This window comes from Rosa chinensis, chromosome 2 (assembly GCF_002994745.2).
Source record: "Rosa chinensis cultivar Old Blush chromosome 2, RchiOBHm-V2, whole genome shotgun sequence".
NCBI classification, from domain to species: domain Eukaryota; kingdom Viridiplantae; phylum Streptophyta; class Magnoliopsida; order Rosales; family Rosaceae; genus Rosa; species Rosa chinensis.
This window is the reverse complement of record NC_037089.1, coordinates 2,495,417-2,515,000: the sequence shown is the minus strand read 5'-3', so window position 1 is coordinate 2,515,000 and position 19,584 is coordinate 2,495,417.

Below are 19,584 nucleotides of genomic sequence, written 5' to 3'. Positions count from 1 at the left end.
TTTAATTCCTATTTCTAGCCCATTAAATCCTATAAATTGTGTAGAGCTTGTATGTGAAGTTTGGTAATTTTTGGAGAAACTTGGAATTAATTATGAATTTTTGAAGTTTAGGGTTTCGATTATCGAATTACGAGAATCCGACCGTCGGATATCTCTTGGTTCTGCCTTGGAACCTTTAAATTAACGAATTGGTATTAGTGGTATAATTTGGGCTGAATCCGAGGAGAATGGGAGATGTAATTATGAGGAATTGATTTTAGGAATCGTATTAAATTGTTGAATAATTATTCACGGAATATAATTGTGTACAGGACAACGTACCGAGCTATTGCTCGATGACGGAACTCGAATGCGTGATCGTCGGAATAGTATTGTGAGTGGACTTTTGTTTTTAAGTAATTGATGCATGCATTTATTTTGAAATTATTGGTTTATTTAATTATCGTTTTATTTATTGAGCATGATATTTTGTCTTGGATTATAATTTGACATTGATTTTTCATGAGTTTTGGATATGAATTTATTATGCTCGGATTTGGATTTGCTTTCAAATAATGATTTTCAGAGATTGATTACGATTTATCTTGGTTATGATTTGCGCATATTAATTTGTTATGCGCGGATTCGAATTTTTAATTCTTGTTGATTTTTCGACGAATATATTTCCGAGGTGATTTCCGGAATTGCATATTATATTTATATTCGTCGATTTGAGATTTTTAAGAGATTTTCGAAATGAGATTTCGATGGAGTTAGTCTTCATATTTATTTATCGACTTTCGGTTTTGGCATTGGGAATGCCTTGATGATGATCTTGGAATTGGTTTTGTTTCGATTTATGGAGATTATGTTTTATTATTATTTTCTCTCCTATTTATACGTTGATTTTGAGATTTCTGGAATATTATCGGAAATGGGATTTCCCAAGGAATTTATAATTATTTATTATTTCTTGCCCAATTATTTTTGAATTTGAGATTATCTTGGCGTGTGGGACACGTCATTGGAAATTCTTGTGCGAGAGTTGGGGAAGCCTTATGTATTTATGGATTTATATGGTTACGGATTACCCTTTTGCCATACTTTGGGTGACTTTTATCATTGCTAGCATTGATCGTCCGCCTCCGCCTTTGTGGCGCTGGTTACTGTCTTTGTGACAGTAATGCTGAAGCCCAGTGTCCTAATTGCTACACATAGTGGCGTGTGGGTATATAACGGGAGTATATGGGAGTACTTTAGCCTGGGAGGCTATCACTCGAGCCTGGGAGGCTCATTCGTATGGCTATCATCTTCCCCCACTCATTGTATTATTGCTGGGCTAGCGGGGTCTAGTCCGATTTTCATTGTAGCCAGCGGGGCTGGTCTTATTTCTTTTCTTGAGAAATGAGATTTCCGTTTTTCATTATAATTTTCGAATGTTGTGACTAGCGAGGCTAGTCGGTGTATCGTTTTGAAATTCTTGGTTTTAAAGCTAAATGAGTTTTCTTATTGCTGCATGCATCGGGTTTTTAAAGAAATAAACGTGGGAAAGTATGAAATCTTTTTCTTTTTAATTTGTTTATTTTTGTCCACTCACGCTAACGTTTTTACGTACTTTCCCCTGGGCCCTTCGGTTTCAAATGCCCAGTTTGCAGGCGAAATTAGATGAGGTCGGGCGTACATGGAGTCGAGGCATAGCCAACAGCATTGCTTGCGCGTACTCATTCTGTTTCTGTGTTCTTTGTTACCTAATGGAATAGTATTGCTCTGATAACCTGTGAAATTAATCTTGTAATGTGGGTTGAGACTGTTATTTGTGAAATTGGAGTTGTGATTTGAGGAGCAGGTGGCTCCAGGAGGATAAGGATGGGTTGATTGAGAAGTGTAAATTTTCTTTCTACAGGTTTTGGGTAGTTCATTTTAGGGGAAGTTCTGCCAAATTTTTTGAAGAATTTCTTCTAGGCCTGGGCACGGTCCCAGCCCGGCATGGATTTTACAGGGACCGGGACCTGGACCGAAATTCTCGGGTCGGGCTCAAAATATGTTTTTCATTTTCAAGGACCGACAAGGCCCGGACCGTTAATAAACGGGCCGGTCCTTCAGGCTTTTCGGGCTTTTCGGTAGCCAGAGAGAGAAAGCAAAGATGAGAAGCTTCGGCGGCAAATCGAAGAAGTGGCCAATGAAGGTGGTTCACAATACTTCACATATCAAACCCGTTGAAGGTTACAACGAGCGCCTCCGAATTTAGGACTTTGGTTCAGCAACTCACCTGCCAAGATGCCGACGACATGCTAGATCTGAACGACTTTAGCACACCAAGTCACCAACTGTCAGCTGCTTTCGAAATCATCTACCAAAAATTATACAAAAAATTCAATCTTCCACTAATCCAACTCAGAAGCCATTGAATCTATGAGAAATGGGGTCCATTAATCATATAATTAAGGCGGCCATGAGTTGCAGAAGAGGGAAAGGAAGAGGCTAAAGAAAGAGAAGAAGAAGAAAGAAGAAGAAAAAGAGAGAGAAGAAGAAGATGACAAAGAGAAATTATTTCAATTAGCCATATACTTATGGGGAAAAAGAAGTAGTATCAATTACCATAATTATATGGCGGCCATGAGTTGCAGAAGAGAGAAAAGAAGAAGAAAGAGAGAGAAGACGAAGAAAGAGGCAGGAGGAGAGAAGAAAGAGAAATATATAAAAAAAAAAAGGGAGAGAGTGAGAGGAGACGAAGAAAGAAAGAGGCAGGAGGAGAGAAGAAAGAGAAATAATAAAAAAAAGGGAGAGAGTGATAAAGAGCTGTTTGACTTTTTTCTTTAGGTCTAGGGTAGTACTACCGGAAAAAATATATTAAAAAATAATAGGAAAACTAATGAATCGGGCTTTTTGGGCTTTCAAGCTTATAAATATCAGGGCCCGGGACCGGCCCGTTAAAACTAAAACGGTCCGGGCTTTATATTTTTGTGTATTTTTTTTCTCAAAGCCCGACCCGAACCTGACGGTCCGGATCGGTCCAGTCCGGGTTTTCGGGCTTTCGGGCTAAAATGCCCAGGCCTAATTTCTTCTAAGGTGGATCCTGCAGGGCCACTTCAGATTTCAAGGTGAAATCTGGGGCGGGTCCTGTAACCGCTACCAATGGACCGGGCTCGGCCCGGCCAGGCCCATTGATGAGGCCTATCACTAGCTGTAACGCAGAGGTAGATTGATTAGCGGTGGGTTGTAGACGAATTAGCATATATGCATGCTATATTGCATCACCCCAAGTAGATATAAGGAGATTGGTGTGCATTACCAATGTCCGGACTAACATCGTAGTCATTTTCGCAAGACCATTAGGGTGTGTTCATGGGAATATAATGTCCAACATCAGTCCTAATGCAATAACCATTGAAAGTCTATGATGTAAACTCTCTAGCATTATTAAGTCCAATTGACGGAATAGGATGATCTGGGGAGTGAGCCCGTTGTTGTATGATATGTGCTAGGAGTGTAGCATAAGCAGCATTTACAAGTGGACAATAGTACAACACGTGACCATCGTGTTTGCATGTCAACCAACATCATGAGATATTTAAACATCCACAAGTTGGTTGAACTAATCCACGGATTCTATGTAAGAACATAATGAATATTTTTATATCTTTTGCATAAGACGGTCTCAGTTCTAATTTCCCTAAGGAATAGGCTTTGTAAAACGAGCGAGAGGATTTAGAAGCAACCAATGAGGATTTTGGTTGGGCCTGAGCGTCTGAAACTCTATTTGAAGCAAGTTGGTGATTGCAGCATCACATGGGTCGCCATCACCAAGATGGACGCCATCCATGGCATCATGGATAGGGACTATTCCAGCCCTAGGCTGGTGGTGGACCGAGGCGATGCCCTAGGTAGCAACGTCGGTCACACTTAGTCCAGGAATCAACTTTTGATTCATGCTTCGTTTCGCTCAAGAGAAATGATGTCCGTGTGAAGTCTTTAGTAGACGGATCATCATATCATGACCAGGATGACCTATCCTATCATGACAAAGCCAATATGTGTCTAAATCCAAGAGATCTTCTCTCATAACTTTATTGGATTTAATAACTCGAATAGTGACATAGAGTCTACTAGAGAGACACATAAACTTCTCTAAGATGCGCATATGTTCTGAATCATTAATTAGAGGTATTGCAAAGGAACTCATTTCCATTCTCTACATGAGTTTTTGCATGGAATCCGTTGGCTATTCATAGGTGCGATTTGCCTTAGGAGTGTAGAGAGTTTTGTGACAGTAATCAACGTGCCATTTGGCAAGGGGAACTTGGGCTATTCCATGTCCTTGAATTAATATTGATGACCCAGCCATCGTAGTCACAAAAGTAATATGCTCAGAATCAAAATGTAGTCATAATGAAAAGAACTCAAAATTGTATTCATAAGCCAACAGAGTACATCATTGTCTCTTAACCATTAGGAGAATCTAATCCAAATGCTAGCTAATGCAAAACAAAGATAGTCGTTTGACTTCTTTCGATAACTCCAAAATAAATATGACCAGATGAGTAGAGAGATGTCGGTGGAGCAAAGCTCGCTTAAGTAGCACTTATCTCAAAACCTTCCTTGACATCACACTCATTTTGAATAAGCCTATGTGAAGAAAAACTAAACCAATGGCATTTACTAAAAAGAGTGGCTATTGCCTATTACATCTCTTGGAAAAATAAAGATTTAAACAGAATTGGTGATCTATTGATCCCAGCCAGATTTGTAGTCTTTAACCCTTCACTCTAGATCATCATCTTGATCTTCTTATTCCACATCGTGAGCTTCTCTTGCTTCACAATATGCTTTGTAGGCGGTGACAATTTCTTCATGAGCTCTACAAATGTGTGCCCAATGACTAGATACTCCACATCGAGAACATACATCTTTTTGCTCAAACTCCATTGATTGAGGCGCTTTGAAAGCGTCATTTAGATGGCTCTTAGTGTTGGTGGCGCCACCAATATGGCCAAAGGCATTGCCTCCCTCTCTCTTTCCACGTTGACCTCTTCGGTTCCGTATTCGCTTATTTTGGCGGTTACCTTCCCAAGTAGAGCGATTATATGGACCAGAACGTCCAAAAATATTCCTAAGACTAGGGTTTTGCTCTTGGAATATGCTCTGTTTCCACTGATATCGAATTATAGTTCTTCACAAGGATGTTGTCATGCTTTTTAGCTACATTCATAGCTCCAATAAGGTCATGAAACCTTGTGATTCGTCCTGCAGTAACATCGATTCGATAGTTCTTAGCAACCATCAATGCAGAGATAGGGAAGGTAGAGAGAGTCTTCTCAATCAACATTGCATCTGTGATCTCTTTACCACAGAATTCCATTAAGGATTTAATGCGAAGTGCTTCCGAGTTGTAGTCAAGAACTGACTTGAAATCACAGAAGTGGAGGTTATGCCATCTCACTTCTAGGTCAGGAAGCAAGGAGTCACGGACGTTGCCAAATCTTTCTTCGAGTGAGACTCACAGCCTTCTGGGGTCTTCTTCATTCATACACTCGTACTGGAGAGAATCATCCATATGACTAGTCATTAGGATGATGGCTTTCGCTTTATTTGCCTCTTAGGCTGCTCTATTTGCTTCCAAAGCTTGAGCTTGCTCAACCGTTAGTACATCCTGGCTAGGCTCGAGAATCGTATTTAGGATTCCATCGGCCTTGAGATGTTGGCGGACATCATGAACCTACCTGTGATATTCAGAGCCAGTTGTTCCCAATGAAGCAAACTCCAATTTGTTCAGGTTACTCATCCTGAAAGAGAACAAGAAAAATGGTTAGTTTCGGAGAGGAAAAAGCTACCATGAAAACATAAAAAATTCCTGAGCATAATCACTTTCAAGAAATTAGAAATTTCTAAGCGTAATCGCTTCCAAGAAATTTGATTCCAAGAGGGATTGGATTATATCGAAACAATGATGTTTGTGGTCGATCGTTTTATCTCAACAAACTCTAAGTTTGGAGGACTCAACAAGCTCCAAGCTTGGAGTGAGCACGAACCTCCACAGTTCGGCTTTTTGGTCTCCCTCATGAAGAAGAAAGGGAGGTAGACGAAGGGAGGTTGCAAGTCCCCGAGAAAAAGAAAGAAATTTAAAGGACTAAATACTGTTTAGTCATTGAGCTTTTGACCATAAAACACTTCAGTCCCTGGCCTTCTAATTTCACACGTTTAGTCCTTATACTTCAAAATTTCAGACCAATAGGTCCTTGCCATCTAAAACCTCCATTAAGTAGTGGCGAAATATCTATTATGCCCTCAATTCTTTTTTTTTTTTAATTAATTAATTATTTTATTTTTTTGAAAAATGAATTTTTTGATTTTTTTCCCTTTCTTTCTTTCTGTTTGTTTCTTCATCATTCCTCGTAGGGGGTGGAGGAGAAGAGATAAAAAGAAAGAAAAAGAAAAAAAGAAAATAAAAAAAAAAGGAATAAATTTATTTAAAAAAAAAACTGTGGGCATAATAGACATTTTGCTGCGACTTACTGGAGGTTTTAGACGGCAAGGGCCTATTAGTCTGAAATTTTGAAGTATAAGGACTAAACGTGTGAAATTAGAAGGCCAGAGACTGAAGTGTTTTATGGTCAAAAGCTCAAGGACTAAACAGTATTTAGTCTAAATTTAAAATACAAGAAAGCAGGAACTTTAATCTTAAAAACTTGCTTGTTGAAATTCAGAGCAGATTTGCTTCTAAATAGCTCCCACTTCGATTGGTGAACAGGTCTCAAAATAACTCCACTAAGGATGAAATTTGGAAATCAGATAGAAGAGACAGAGGTGAACAACTTTGATGAAGAAAAAATTTTGATCAGAGGTTCCAAACTAAAAGTTTTGGGGCTTGCAAACAGACTGATTCACTTCTAAATAGCTCCCACTTCGATTGGTATACAGGTCTCAAAACGACTCCAATAGGGCTGAAATTTGGAGATCAGATAGAAGAGACAGAGGTGAAAAACTTTGATGAAGAAAGAATTTTGATCAAAGGTTCTGAACTAGACGTTAGGGGCTTACAAACAGACTTATATGCATAAAAATGAGGGAAGAAAGTGGGAGGAGAAGGATGCAACGGACGTGCGGCGATGCTGCAGGGGTAGCAGGGGTGCGGTGATGTTGTAGGAGGGCAGCAGCGGTGAGTTTCGAAGGTGGTGGAGCAGCTAGCGTGGGCTAGGTGCAAGTAATTTTTCTTGTGGTTTTTGGTTTTTGATCTTAGGGTTAGGGCTCGTGCTGATAACGTGTTTAAGGAAAATTGAAATTGAGAGAAAATCACTGTGTGTTCTCATTGATAATAAAGACCTCTTTATATAGAGGATTACAATGCATAGAATCCGAATCATATAAGGAAATGTAATCATACATTGAATAGAAATCTCTAGATTCTTCTAATTAAACCCTACTACTACTAGGTCAAGTAACCTAAAGTTTGGGCCAGACACATATTTTGGATTTACTTGAACAGTAATAATCTTTAGCCAAGATCCAAAATGTAGGTAACAGCTATATATCTCTGGAGATAAACAAACATCTATCGAACAGCGAATCAACCGCATATAAATTCAATACGGGAATACAAAAATGACATTGCAAGCAAAATGACTTGAAATATGAAACTCAAATGAATAACATTTTCAATTCCTTTCAATAAAACAGCTTATCATCTAACTATGTTTGACCAACTAGATTAGCCACTAAAATAACAATTATCTAAATCAGAACCACATCTCAAATATCAAAGGTGGGCTTCCTGCCCTTGCAAAAACACAGTCATATCACCAATCATTAAGCCCTAAGATTGGAACATTCTAGGAAAAAAGAAAAACAAAAAACGAACAGAAGTTAATTTCTGAATCGGGGAATTACATATATGTTGCAAATCCTCTGAGAAAGGACTTGTTACATATAAAATTCTGGATTAGGGACAAAGTACCCCTGTAGTAAAAAAAAAATATATATATATATATATGTTATAGTAAAAATGGAATTGCAGAGAGAATTGTGTCGTATTATTGATAATAAGAGCCCTTTATATAGGGAATTTACAGAGAACAAGAAAGGTAATAGTATCCGAACATAACTAGGAAATCTAGAACCTTCTCCTATTACAACTCTAGGACTAAACCCTAGTTTGAAGAGGCACACTCAATGTTGACTTCCTTCAACACTCCCCCTTGTGCCGCTCAAACTTGGTGATGACGCTTTGATCGTTGCCTCGTTAAAAAACCTTGCCATGTAACAAAAACCATGTGGGACAAAAATAACCCTGGTCGAATGACAAAAAGAGCACAACATGTCCTTCACTCTTCGAGATCAAATATGTAGACATCATACTTCCCCCTGATGTCAATATCTCCCCCCAATTGCTACAATCATGGGAGTTAGGATAACTTTCTCAATCCGAGGCTCTTCACATGTTTCTTGAAGGTGGATTTAGGTAACAACTTAGTAAATAAGTCCGCTACGTTATCCTCAGATCGGATTTGATTCATTTCAATCTTTAGAAGTGATCAATGTTGTTGCTGATTGTAAAAAAACTTAGGCGATATATGTTTGGTGTTGTTGCCCTTGATGAAACCTAATTTCATTTGCTCAATACAAGCTGCATTATCTTCATAAATGCAAGTAGGTTCATCTGTGGTAGACTTCAAACCACAGGTTCCTCGAATATGTCTAATCACATACCTTAGCCATATGCATTCTCGCACCGCTTCATGTAGAGCAATAAACTCTACATGATTTGAGGAAGTAGCAACAAGGGTCTGTTTTGTAGACCTCCAAGATATCGCAGTGCTTCCAATGGTAAAGACATAACCCGTTTGGGAGCGACCTTTGTGAGGGTCAGAGAGATACCCTGTATCAGCAAAACCCATCAAGACATTGGTATCATTTTGATGGAGGGGAGGAGTAGGATGCCGGCCACCATGGGTAGTGGCGTCGACGGCTACATTATGAAAATTGGCGTTTTGCCTTATGGGGTCCAATCCCAATTCCCGTCATTTCTTTTCTCTTTGTAGGGATAAAACAAGCCCATATCAATCGTACCCTTTTAAGTGACAAAATATTGTCTTTATACCAGTCCAATAGCATTGCATTGGCGCGGGGCTATATCCTGCCAACAAGTTCATAATAATTGAGGGGTCTGGTCTTGTATTGTGCTAGGTACAATAATGTGCCTATTGTACATAAGTAAGTACTTCTGCTATTAACACGTCTTCGTCATCATCCCTGGGACGAAACGGATCCCTTTTAGGGCCAAGACTACGGACAACCATGGGAGTGCATTTTTGACTTTATCAAAATGCCTGTTGACACGGTATACAACTTCTAAATCTAGAAAACTGTGTTCTCCCAAGGTCCTTCATCTCAAACTCGGATATCAGGTGTTCAGCGGTTATCCTTAACTCACAAAGGTTCCAATTATGTTTATCAACATAAACCGCGATAATTGCAAATCCGAAACTTGTCATGGAAACCCATGGGCATAGTTCATCATATCCCTTCTCAATCAAGTAGTCACTTTAGTGAGAGTTTTAACATTGCAAACGCGCTCCGTGGTCTAGAGCCACTTGACTTGGGTAAATGAAGTTCACAAGAACCTTAGTTATATTCTGTATCTAGATCCCCATAAAGATACGTAGTGACCACATTCGTAACCTGCATGTTCAGTTATTTGTAAACTACCAAACTGATAAGGTAGTGGAGTGCAATGACATCCATTACGAGAGAATATGTCTTCTCGTAGTAGATTCCAGGGCGTTTTACAAGAAGCCTTGTGCCATAAGGCGAGATTATCATATCTTTTTCTCATCACGCTATCTAACGAAGACCTATTAATGATAACAAGTTTTATGTTAGGAGGTGTTGGCATCTCAGACCCGAAATATTTCCTCTTCGTTAGTGAATCCAATTCAACCTGGATTGCATCTTTCCATTTAGGCCAATTTTCTCTACGTTGGCATTCTTCAATGGAGTAAGGTTCGATGTCATTAGTCTCAACAATTCCACTTCCTCATGTACACTAGTGTAGTTCGTAAAGATCTTTATATTCTCAGGAATTGGTTCTAATATTGAGGCGTTCCCCAACGATGTCTCTTAGACATAACCACAATCCAAAATATTCTCATCAGACAGATTTAGAGTATCAATAATCAATGGATCAAGTTGTGCCGAACTCGCTCTCTTCGTGGGGAGAGAATCCATTAAACCTATGGGTCTCCTACGCTCTCTAGGGGAACCCATGGCCTATAACACCATTATGCCACCTTGTGGCGTTACCATACCACCATCCATGGTAGTGGTGCCGTACCCATCTTCTCTTGGTGGCACCATGTCATCTTGTGGGGACATCAATCCTTGCAGGCATGTTTGCAACAGGTATATGTGATCTCGTCACTTTTAGGGGATCAAGATGAGACATAGTGGGGACAGACCACGACAATTCCTGTCGCTCCTGTTGAACATTGACGTTCTAATCTCCCCCTAATGACGGGAAGACTGTCTCATCAAAGTCACAATTCGCAAATCTAGTGAAATAGAGATCGCCTGTCAAGGGTTCTACGTGGTGGACTTATAATTGGAGGCCTATGTCCAACACAAATATATATATATATATATATATATGCATTCATTTCAATGACTCATGTTGATGCGATGTGGCGGTGCAATTGGCACATAAACCGCACACGCAAATAAAAGTTGAGTGGCTGCTATGAGTCATAGACGAATTAGCATAGCTGCATGCGATATTACATAACCCAAGCGGAAATATTGGTGCACATTACCAAAGTCCAGGCTACCATCGTAGTCTTTTAATGGTGGTTTTTCAGCCAGACCAATTGGGTGTGTACATGGGAATGTGATACTTGATATCAAAACCCGATGATATACAATAGTCATCGAAAATTTTCGATGTAAACTCTCTAGCATTATCAAGTCAAATTGACTGAATAGGATGATCTGGGTAGTGAGCTCGTAGACATATGTTATGTGCTAGGAGTGTAGTATAAGCAGCATTACGAGTGGATAATGGCACAACACGTGATTAACGTGTTTGCATATCAACCAACACCATAAAACATCTATACAGTCCGCAAGTTGGTTGATCTAATCCACAGAATTCCCTTAGATTCTTTGTAAGAATGCAATTATTTCCTCAATCTCCTTTGCATAGGATGGTCTCAATCCTAAAGAACAGGCTTTACAGAACGAAACATAGGCCTTATAATCAACCAATGAAGGTTTTGGTTAAGCCACAATGTCACATGGACTTGAGAATTAGAGAGAGGAGTTGAATTAGGGTTTATAACGTCAATGCCATGTATTTACCGCAGGGGGTAGGTGGCGCTGGCCATGTGTGGCCGATCTTGCACAATCATGGGGCCATGAGGCTCATGTGTAGCTCCTCGAACTATTTTTGGTTCTTACTTTTCTTCATTCTGAAAATGGATGTCTGTGTGAAGTCTTTTAATACAAGGATCATTATGTCACGACTTGGGTGTCCCAAACAGTCATGTCAAAGCCTATATGTGTCAGAATCCCATAAGTCGTCTCTCATGACATTGTTTGATTCAATAACTCTAATAGTGGTTGCATACAACCCACTAGAGCGACACATAAGTTTCTCTAATACTCGTTTATGTCCGTAGTCATTAGAGGTGATGCAAAGGAACTCTTGTCTATTCTCACAATGTGTTTCCACATGAAAACCATTGGCTCTTATATCTTTCAAATAAAGTTCGAATTAAGGTATGTTCAAGACATTAAGTAAAAGAATCGACACTTTATTAATAGCCAATGATTACATCAAAGTTTCTTAACCAAAGTCTAATCCAAAATAAAAGTCAAACTTAGACAAATCGTAGTCACTCAATCCATTTGGTAACTCCAATCAAATATGACCAGGGAAGTAGAGAGAGATGTCGGCGGAGCGAGGCTCTCTTAAGTACCACTAATTTCAATTACTTTCCTAGACATCATACTTCATTAGATGCGCCACTTGAGAAAGAGTTAATACAAAATTGTCATTTATTAATTAAGGCATCAACATGGTTGTTTTCCTCTCCAGATTTGAAGTCTGTAATGATGAGATTGACGTCATTATCATTTCCACCATCTCCTTCAGTTGCGAGATGAGCCTCATGCTCTCTCATATTTTTATACACTTGTATTGTGCAGCTTTGTTTTTACACTCGTATTCTAGTGCTTAAACCAATGCTTTAAAGATCCACATCTGTAGCATTACTTCACCCATTAATTGAGATGCACCTTGTGCATTTGGACATCTTCCATGGATGATGGTGGCGACACCACCACTACCGGCAACGCTCGTTTTGCCTCTCCTACGTTGGCCAATGTTGCCACGTGTCCGCTTATCAATCTCGCGGTTTTCCTTCCTTTGTAGGGCGGTTGTATGAACCCACACGTCCATTTCGTTGGCCCCTAACTTTTAGGGTTCCGCTCCTTGCACCCTTCTTTAGGTGCGCTATTATAATTCGCCTCGTGAACACTTTTAGTTCCAATGGGCCTTTGAATTATAGTTTTTCACGAGCATGTTGGTAGCTTTCTCAGTAACTGACATAAGTTCATGAAACCTCGTAATCCATCTATCATTGCACACAAGCCTATTGCTTGGCAATCATTAATGATGAGACGGGGAAGGTTGAGAGGATTTTTCTCAATTAATCTTTAGTCTGTGAGCTCTTCTCCACAGAATCTCATTAGTGGTGAGGTGATTCTTGACGTCAGTCACCCATCGGTGATAACAAATGATTTGAATCTGGTTTAGTGAAGTCGAGTTTTTGCACGTTTGCATTCGACATTCAAAGACAAAGGAGAATAGATTAGTTTCAGAGTAAAAACTTCCACGATAACTAATATAAGATTTCCGAGCCTTAATGCTACCAAGAAATCGATTTCCAAGAATATTTGGATTAGACAGAACAATGATGTTTAATATGGCCACAATTTGATGCTTGCGGACGCTCTTAGTCCGAATATTATGAACACTTTTAGTTCATTGATTACGAACGCTCTTAGTTCGTTTATTATGAACACTCTTAGTTCATTGATTACGAATGCTCTTAGTTCGTTTATTATGAACACTCTTAGTTCATTGATTACGAACGCTCTTAGTTCGTTTAGCGTGAATCTCCACAATTATGCTTGTTGATTTAAAAGACAAGAAAGCAGGAACTTTAATCACAAAAACTTACTTGTTGATTCAGAGTTTCAATCATGCGCGTGTTGATGCAGGCATGACGGAGCAAAGCTAACGAGGAGATGATGAAGCGAGGCTTGCAGCGGTGGTAACGCTTCAATCCTGAGCTAGGATTGTAGTGGCTATTCGATCCTGAGCTAGGATTGCAGTGGCTGTTTGATCCTAAGCTAGGATTACAGTGGCTGTTTGATCTTGAGCTAGGATTGCAGTAGCTGCAGTGAGTTGAGGGGCAGCAGGAGCTGCAGAAGCTGCAGGCGTACGGGCGCGTTGCTTGGCTGGCTGGTAAGCGCACAGGCGCGCTAGGTGCTTTGGCTGCAGGGGTAGCAAGGAGGCTTGCGGCAGGTGGCAGGCGTACAGGCAGCAGCGCGCGGGGTGCAGGGAAGCAGGGGAGCGGGCGGCTGTGCAGGTAGGGTAGGCGAGGGTTGCGATAGGTTGGCCGACTGGTGCGCGGGCTGCAGGGGCAGCAAGGCTGGGCGAAGGGCTGCGGGGCAGCAGATGCACAGTGGGGAGGCTGTAGGAGGTTACGGTGCTTGCGGCAAGGGGGGTTGCAACGCTTGTGGTAGGAGGCAGGGCTACGGCATGGTAGGCTATCATGACTAGGGTTTGTGGCAACTTGGTGAGGGATTTTTTCGGGTTTTGGTTTTTAGGGTTTTTTCTTTTAGGCTAGGCTTAGGGCTCGTGCTGATAACGTGTTGTAGTAAAAATGGAATTGCAGAGAGAATTGTGTCGTATTATTGATAATATGAGCCCTTGATATAGAGAATTTACAGAGTACAAGAAAAGTAATAGAATCCGAACATAACTAGGAAATCTAGAACTTTCTCCTATTACAACTCTAGAACTAAACCCTAGTTTGAAGAGACACACTCAATGTCGACTTCCTTCAACAATATACATATTGACTCATGCTAATTAATTATTAAGTATCAAACTTTTCTTTTCAAAAAATAAAAAAAGAAGTATCAAATTTTTATCCATTTGTTCATGCTAATGAAGTCATAGCCTTGAAGGAAATGAATATGAAAAAAAAGAAGCAATCAATATAGGAGCATACTCATCATGTGGGAGCTTCGAATAGTACTGGTGTAACAATGAAATGCTATATCCAGATCGAAGTAATACAGACTTTATACGTTCCTTCCTTTGGACTGATAAAAGTCTAACTGGACGTTCTAAAATCAACTTCCACATTCATTCGATCTTCGATCATCTTTCCTGAAGTTTTCTATTAAATCCAACTCTTCACTAATAAAAAAAAAGGTCCTTTCACACGGATGGATTATGTGTGAATACATTGAAATACACACGGAAATCTGTGTGTATGGGCAGTTTCACACAGTACAGCCACGAATTCATAATTTGTACGTGTTGCGAGCGTTGCTAAATCATTTTCACATGGAAAGCTTGTCCGTGTGAGCTATATTAGGTGGGTCCCATATGAATCCCAATTATATTAACTTCCAAATTTACAAACATTTAATTGCACTGTAGTATCAATGTTCCACACAGACAGCATCCTACACACAGATGATATAACTGTGGCTGTCCTTCCAAAAAAAATTTAAAAAAAATCTATTAAATAAAATATACAACAGAAAGTTTAAAGATATAACCCAAATATAAAAGCTTAATTATATTATTCAATATATACAATGGCAAATGCCACAGTAGATTAATAACTCCTATAAATTTTGGACAAAAACATACAAAATCTAGAAGTCATTAAACCAGGATCAAAACAACAAAAACATGATTAAGTTAAGAGCAACAAACATCATGATGAAGTTAAGAGCAGCAAACTTCATCATCTATAGTTGATCAGCTCTTATCTTATCCAACTCTGCCTCACGTTATTTTTCTCTCTCAGCGACTTCATTCCTTTCCCTTGCAAATTCAATTCTCAATCTCAACCTCCATCAATGCTCTTGCAGACACACTTTTTTGTTCCTCCACAGCAGCCCTTAGTTCCTCCACCTCTTTGGAAATCCCTTTGTTTTTTGTATGGATAAAAGGAACATCAGCCCATTTATATCCCGTTCTCATTCCTCTAACTCAGTTCCTCCTCTCAAAACCAAACACGTCAGCATATATATCTTCTACAACCTTAGGGGTTATATCTATGTTTTGGTTAGCTTTCTCTGCTTCTTTTTGTTCAAAGATAAGTTACAACCATTGAACACAAACAATCATATTAAGCTACAGCAATTTCAATTATAATGCAAATAATTGTTCTCAAATTTATAACTCTAACCACAGCCTGTGTTGATGCTTCATCAATGTACTCTATTTTAGATCCCTTCTTTAGGTGGGTTATCTTGAATCTCTCTTTACGGTTCGGCGGTGCATCCTTTTTGTTTTCTACTTGCGGCCAAAATCAGTACTAGTTAAAAATAAAACTCTTGGTGCAATTAATGCAGATAGTTTATTATAGAACCACACACATATATATATATATATATATAGAAATATATAATAAACTTGTTTTACAACTGAAAAATTTAGAAGTATGAAATCAATCAGATATACCCTATATATAGAAAAAGCAAATATGATAAGAATGCATAATTGAACCATTTTAATCCTCTATAGAGGGTTGCAATTCCCATATGCAGTTGAAGTACCAATGATCAATCTAACCTCCTAACAAATTACTTGAAGCAAGTCTTCACCTGCAATACACATGATATACTGATGGATTAAAACTTAAAAGTGAAATAAACAAGGAAAGTCACCCATTTATAAATTTTTGCTGCATAAGTCATTGTTCCAGTAGTATGGCTCATCTTCTTTTGTTTCCTATTTCTGACATTAATTGCAGCTTTTTCCTATACGCAAGTACAATTAAGAATAAACCAGCTACATCAACTGTTGTTGAAGAAATTTCATTAATAATTAATTTATTATCACATATAAAAGTTTTTGTTTGTTTCCCAAACCTTTGTCTCTGCTTTTCCAATCTGGTCACAAACCTTACCCATTGACCGCTGTCAACAATATTGTCGCTGCACATGAACGTTGAAGGAGAATTCTGATAAGGTTCCCAAAATGTCTTCTTCAATATATGCTTATGATGTCTCCAACGCTCATTGATAATGACTATTACATACTTCATAATTGTGAATTTTCTTTTTGCCGTCTCCGAATTGGACCAATCAATAGTTCCCTGCAAGTCATTCAATATAATATTAAATCAATGCGTACATTTAAACCTTTCAACTTTTACTGTTTTACATATATCCAAGGTAAACTTCATGCCTAAACCTTTTCCCACATCCTATCATGGTTATCTCCCTTTTTAAATTCAGTGAAGGATTCCACATCGATAGGATACAGGCCACCATCACTCACCAAATATCCAAGGTAACGAGAAAACTCTCCACACTTCTGTGTTGGCCATATTGGAGTACCCCCATCATCCCACAAAAAATTTTCCCTCACTCCGTTCCTACCCCATTTTATTATGTTCTTTCCTCTTCCACTATCATCCTCATTGTCTCCGTTTAACTCATCATCTTCGTTATCATTACGTTGTCGTTTTCGGTGATCTCAACAATATTCCCAACATCTTCTGTGAAATTGTCCAAGCCTAAGTGCTCAAGGACATTATCTTCATCACCATTACAGGCCTCCATATCTAAAACAATATATGTTACGGTCTATGAATGGAATCATATTTGTAACACTAATCCAATTACTTTATTGTAGCACTTTTCCTAACTGTACTCATAATCGAAACAAAATCAACTGAAGATGGCTATTACTGAAGCCAATTAACATTCAGGCAAATAAGGTCAAGGCACTTGTTTATATAAACAAAATTTAAAAGATTAGATCTATCTTCAATCAAATTATTAGTAAGTAATCTCATATAATAGAATAACAAAACGCCTATCCACTGTGTGTGTGTGTGTATGAAACAAACCAAAACTCCTTCAATCCTTTTTATCTCAATATAATAATCAACAATCCATAACAAATATAAATGAAATAGACCTAAAATTGATCGTAGATCCTTTCAAGTAGTGAGTACCTAGTAGTGAAAGCTTCAATTTTGGACTTCATCAGTTGCCTCAGCATTTTCCCAGAAGATCGAGTGATTTCAAACCTGTAATAAGACTAGTGCAGATATAGACTGTAGCCTAAACCATCACAGACTTCGGCTATAGATCAGATGTGGTTTGGTAAAAGCTATAGACTTAGGGTTTGGGGAGAAAGAGTCGGAGTTTGGGGAGAAAGATCGAGATTTATCAGGTGAGTATGAGAGACACTTCGTGTTTTGAGAGTGATACGCCCAAAATAGACGCTCAACTTAGCCCTGCAAGATGTAGTCGTTAGCAATATAGTGTAAGCAGGGATCGTTCAAGCCGGGGATTGAGGGTAACTTTATAATTCACACAAAAGAAAACAAAACAAAACTAACTAAAGCATAAAACAAATAACAAAACTAAGAAAAAGAAAAACGTCAAAGAGGGAAAAAGATGGCAGGACAAGATGGGGATAGAAGGGTGCGTTGCAATCCTAAGTTGAAACAGATTTGGGGTTTTTATGTTCCTACGAAAATAAAAGGAAAATAAGAAAACAAAAACGATTTTAGAGTTTGAAAAGCAATATGGAGAAGATGTTAGAGACTAGGAAATCCACCACCAATTACTTTCGAACAATGTTAAGTTAACCTAGTTTCAATTACTAAGGTGTGAACAGAAATCAACCAAGAAACAAGTCGGAGCAGATCATGTCCCTTATTAATGTTTCCCTAATTACTTAGTCTATGTGAACGCACAATAGCTAAGCCTATCAAACATGCAATCAAAGTATAGAACGCTATCCTATCAACAACACATATAGTGTCAACATATTTGAAGCATTAAGATCTCATGAAAACGATTGATTATAGAGTTGCAGTCTAGTGTGGAACGCCTACCTAGCATGCTCTTCTAATTGTCTAAAACATCAGCTTTTGTCCAAAGCCTTGCATACTTGTGGATTAGAAAACAAGACGATTAGGTGAATTATTTTCTAAACCTAGCTCCAATTACATGCATATATCCTAAGTGTCGACCCAAAGAACATAAACACGTAAAAGTTTTCAATCAAGCAGAAATAAACAACCAATTCACACCAAAGATCAAGAAACTAAATTTAAACAAACATATGTTCTACATAATTGGGGCTTCAAACCTTGCCCCTAATAAAAAGATAGTTAGTTACACATTGTTTTAAAAACCAAAATAAAACAAATAGAGAAAAAGAAGAAAAAGATGATGGCGGATGAATGAGAAAGAGAGATAGAAGAGAAGGTGAAAGGCGTGGTCCACTTCAACGTGTGCAGAAGCTCAATATATATAGGAGAAGTTCAGCCCTAGTTTCCTTCTTCAACAATGCTTTTAAAGTACCTTCCCTTGTTGCTTGAGGATTCCTTTAATTGGTGTACAATTAAATGATTTTCAAGCCTTGGTAATCTTGTTGTAATCTTGTAGAATTATTCTAGGACTCTCCTTAATATTTGCAGCAGCAATAACCTTCCAAAAATGCCCTGGAAATCCGTCCAAAGAAGAATCTCGGCCAAAATGCCCTGTTTTGACTAGGATTCAATTTCTGTCTCTGAAGCTCCCTTCTTGGACAAGGAACAACTTTGCCTTGACAAGTTTCTGGATGGTTCTTGACTCCCACGTGTTCTATGACATCACATCTTCTATATTGATCAACCTTCTGGAAAAACTCCAATAAAATCTCCGGAAAAGATCTCCCAAAAAGCTTCGTGAAAAGCTGACAGTTTCTGCCTTATCGGGAAGCATACTTCGACTTAGATTTCCCACTGCCTCGTTGACACTTATGACCAGTTCTTTGGCTCTTGTTGAAGTATAACATCATGTCTTCAAGGATCGCTGGCCCTTTCTGCAAAGGTGCATCTGGAAGAGTGCAAGAATTGCTCCTCAAAACCGTTCCTAGAAAACTGATTCTGAAACTGCAGTTTCTGCTTTGCAGCAACTGTTTTGCACAACAAATTCTGTGGACTTCCCTTGTAATTTCCAGCCAAAAGGTTAATCAATTTTGATCCTTTGCATCATTAATTCATGATCCATGGTTTTGTTTCTCTCTTTAAGCTCTTATTTTTCTTGAATCACTCCACGAACTACCTAAAAAGAAAACAAAGTTAAAATTGACTTTTTAAAGGAAATAGCTAAGAAAAGTATAAAGGTTTCACATTATATTTATCACATTTATGCTCCTATCAGAGAGTACTAATTAACCCAAAGTTTTCCACCTAATTTCCATTTAACTAAGTATTTAGATTTTAGACAGGTTTCCGTGTATATCTTAAAAAAGATTAAATGGACTAGGCCCATTCTATGGACAGAGGGCCGTGT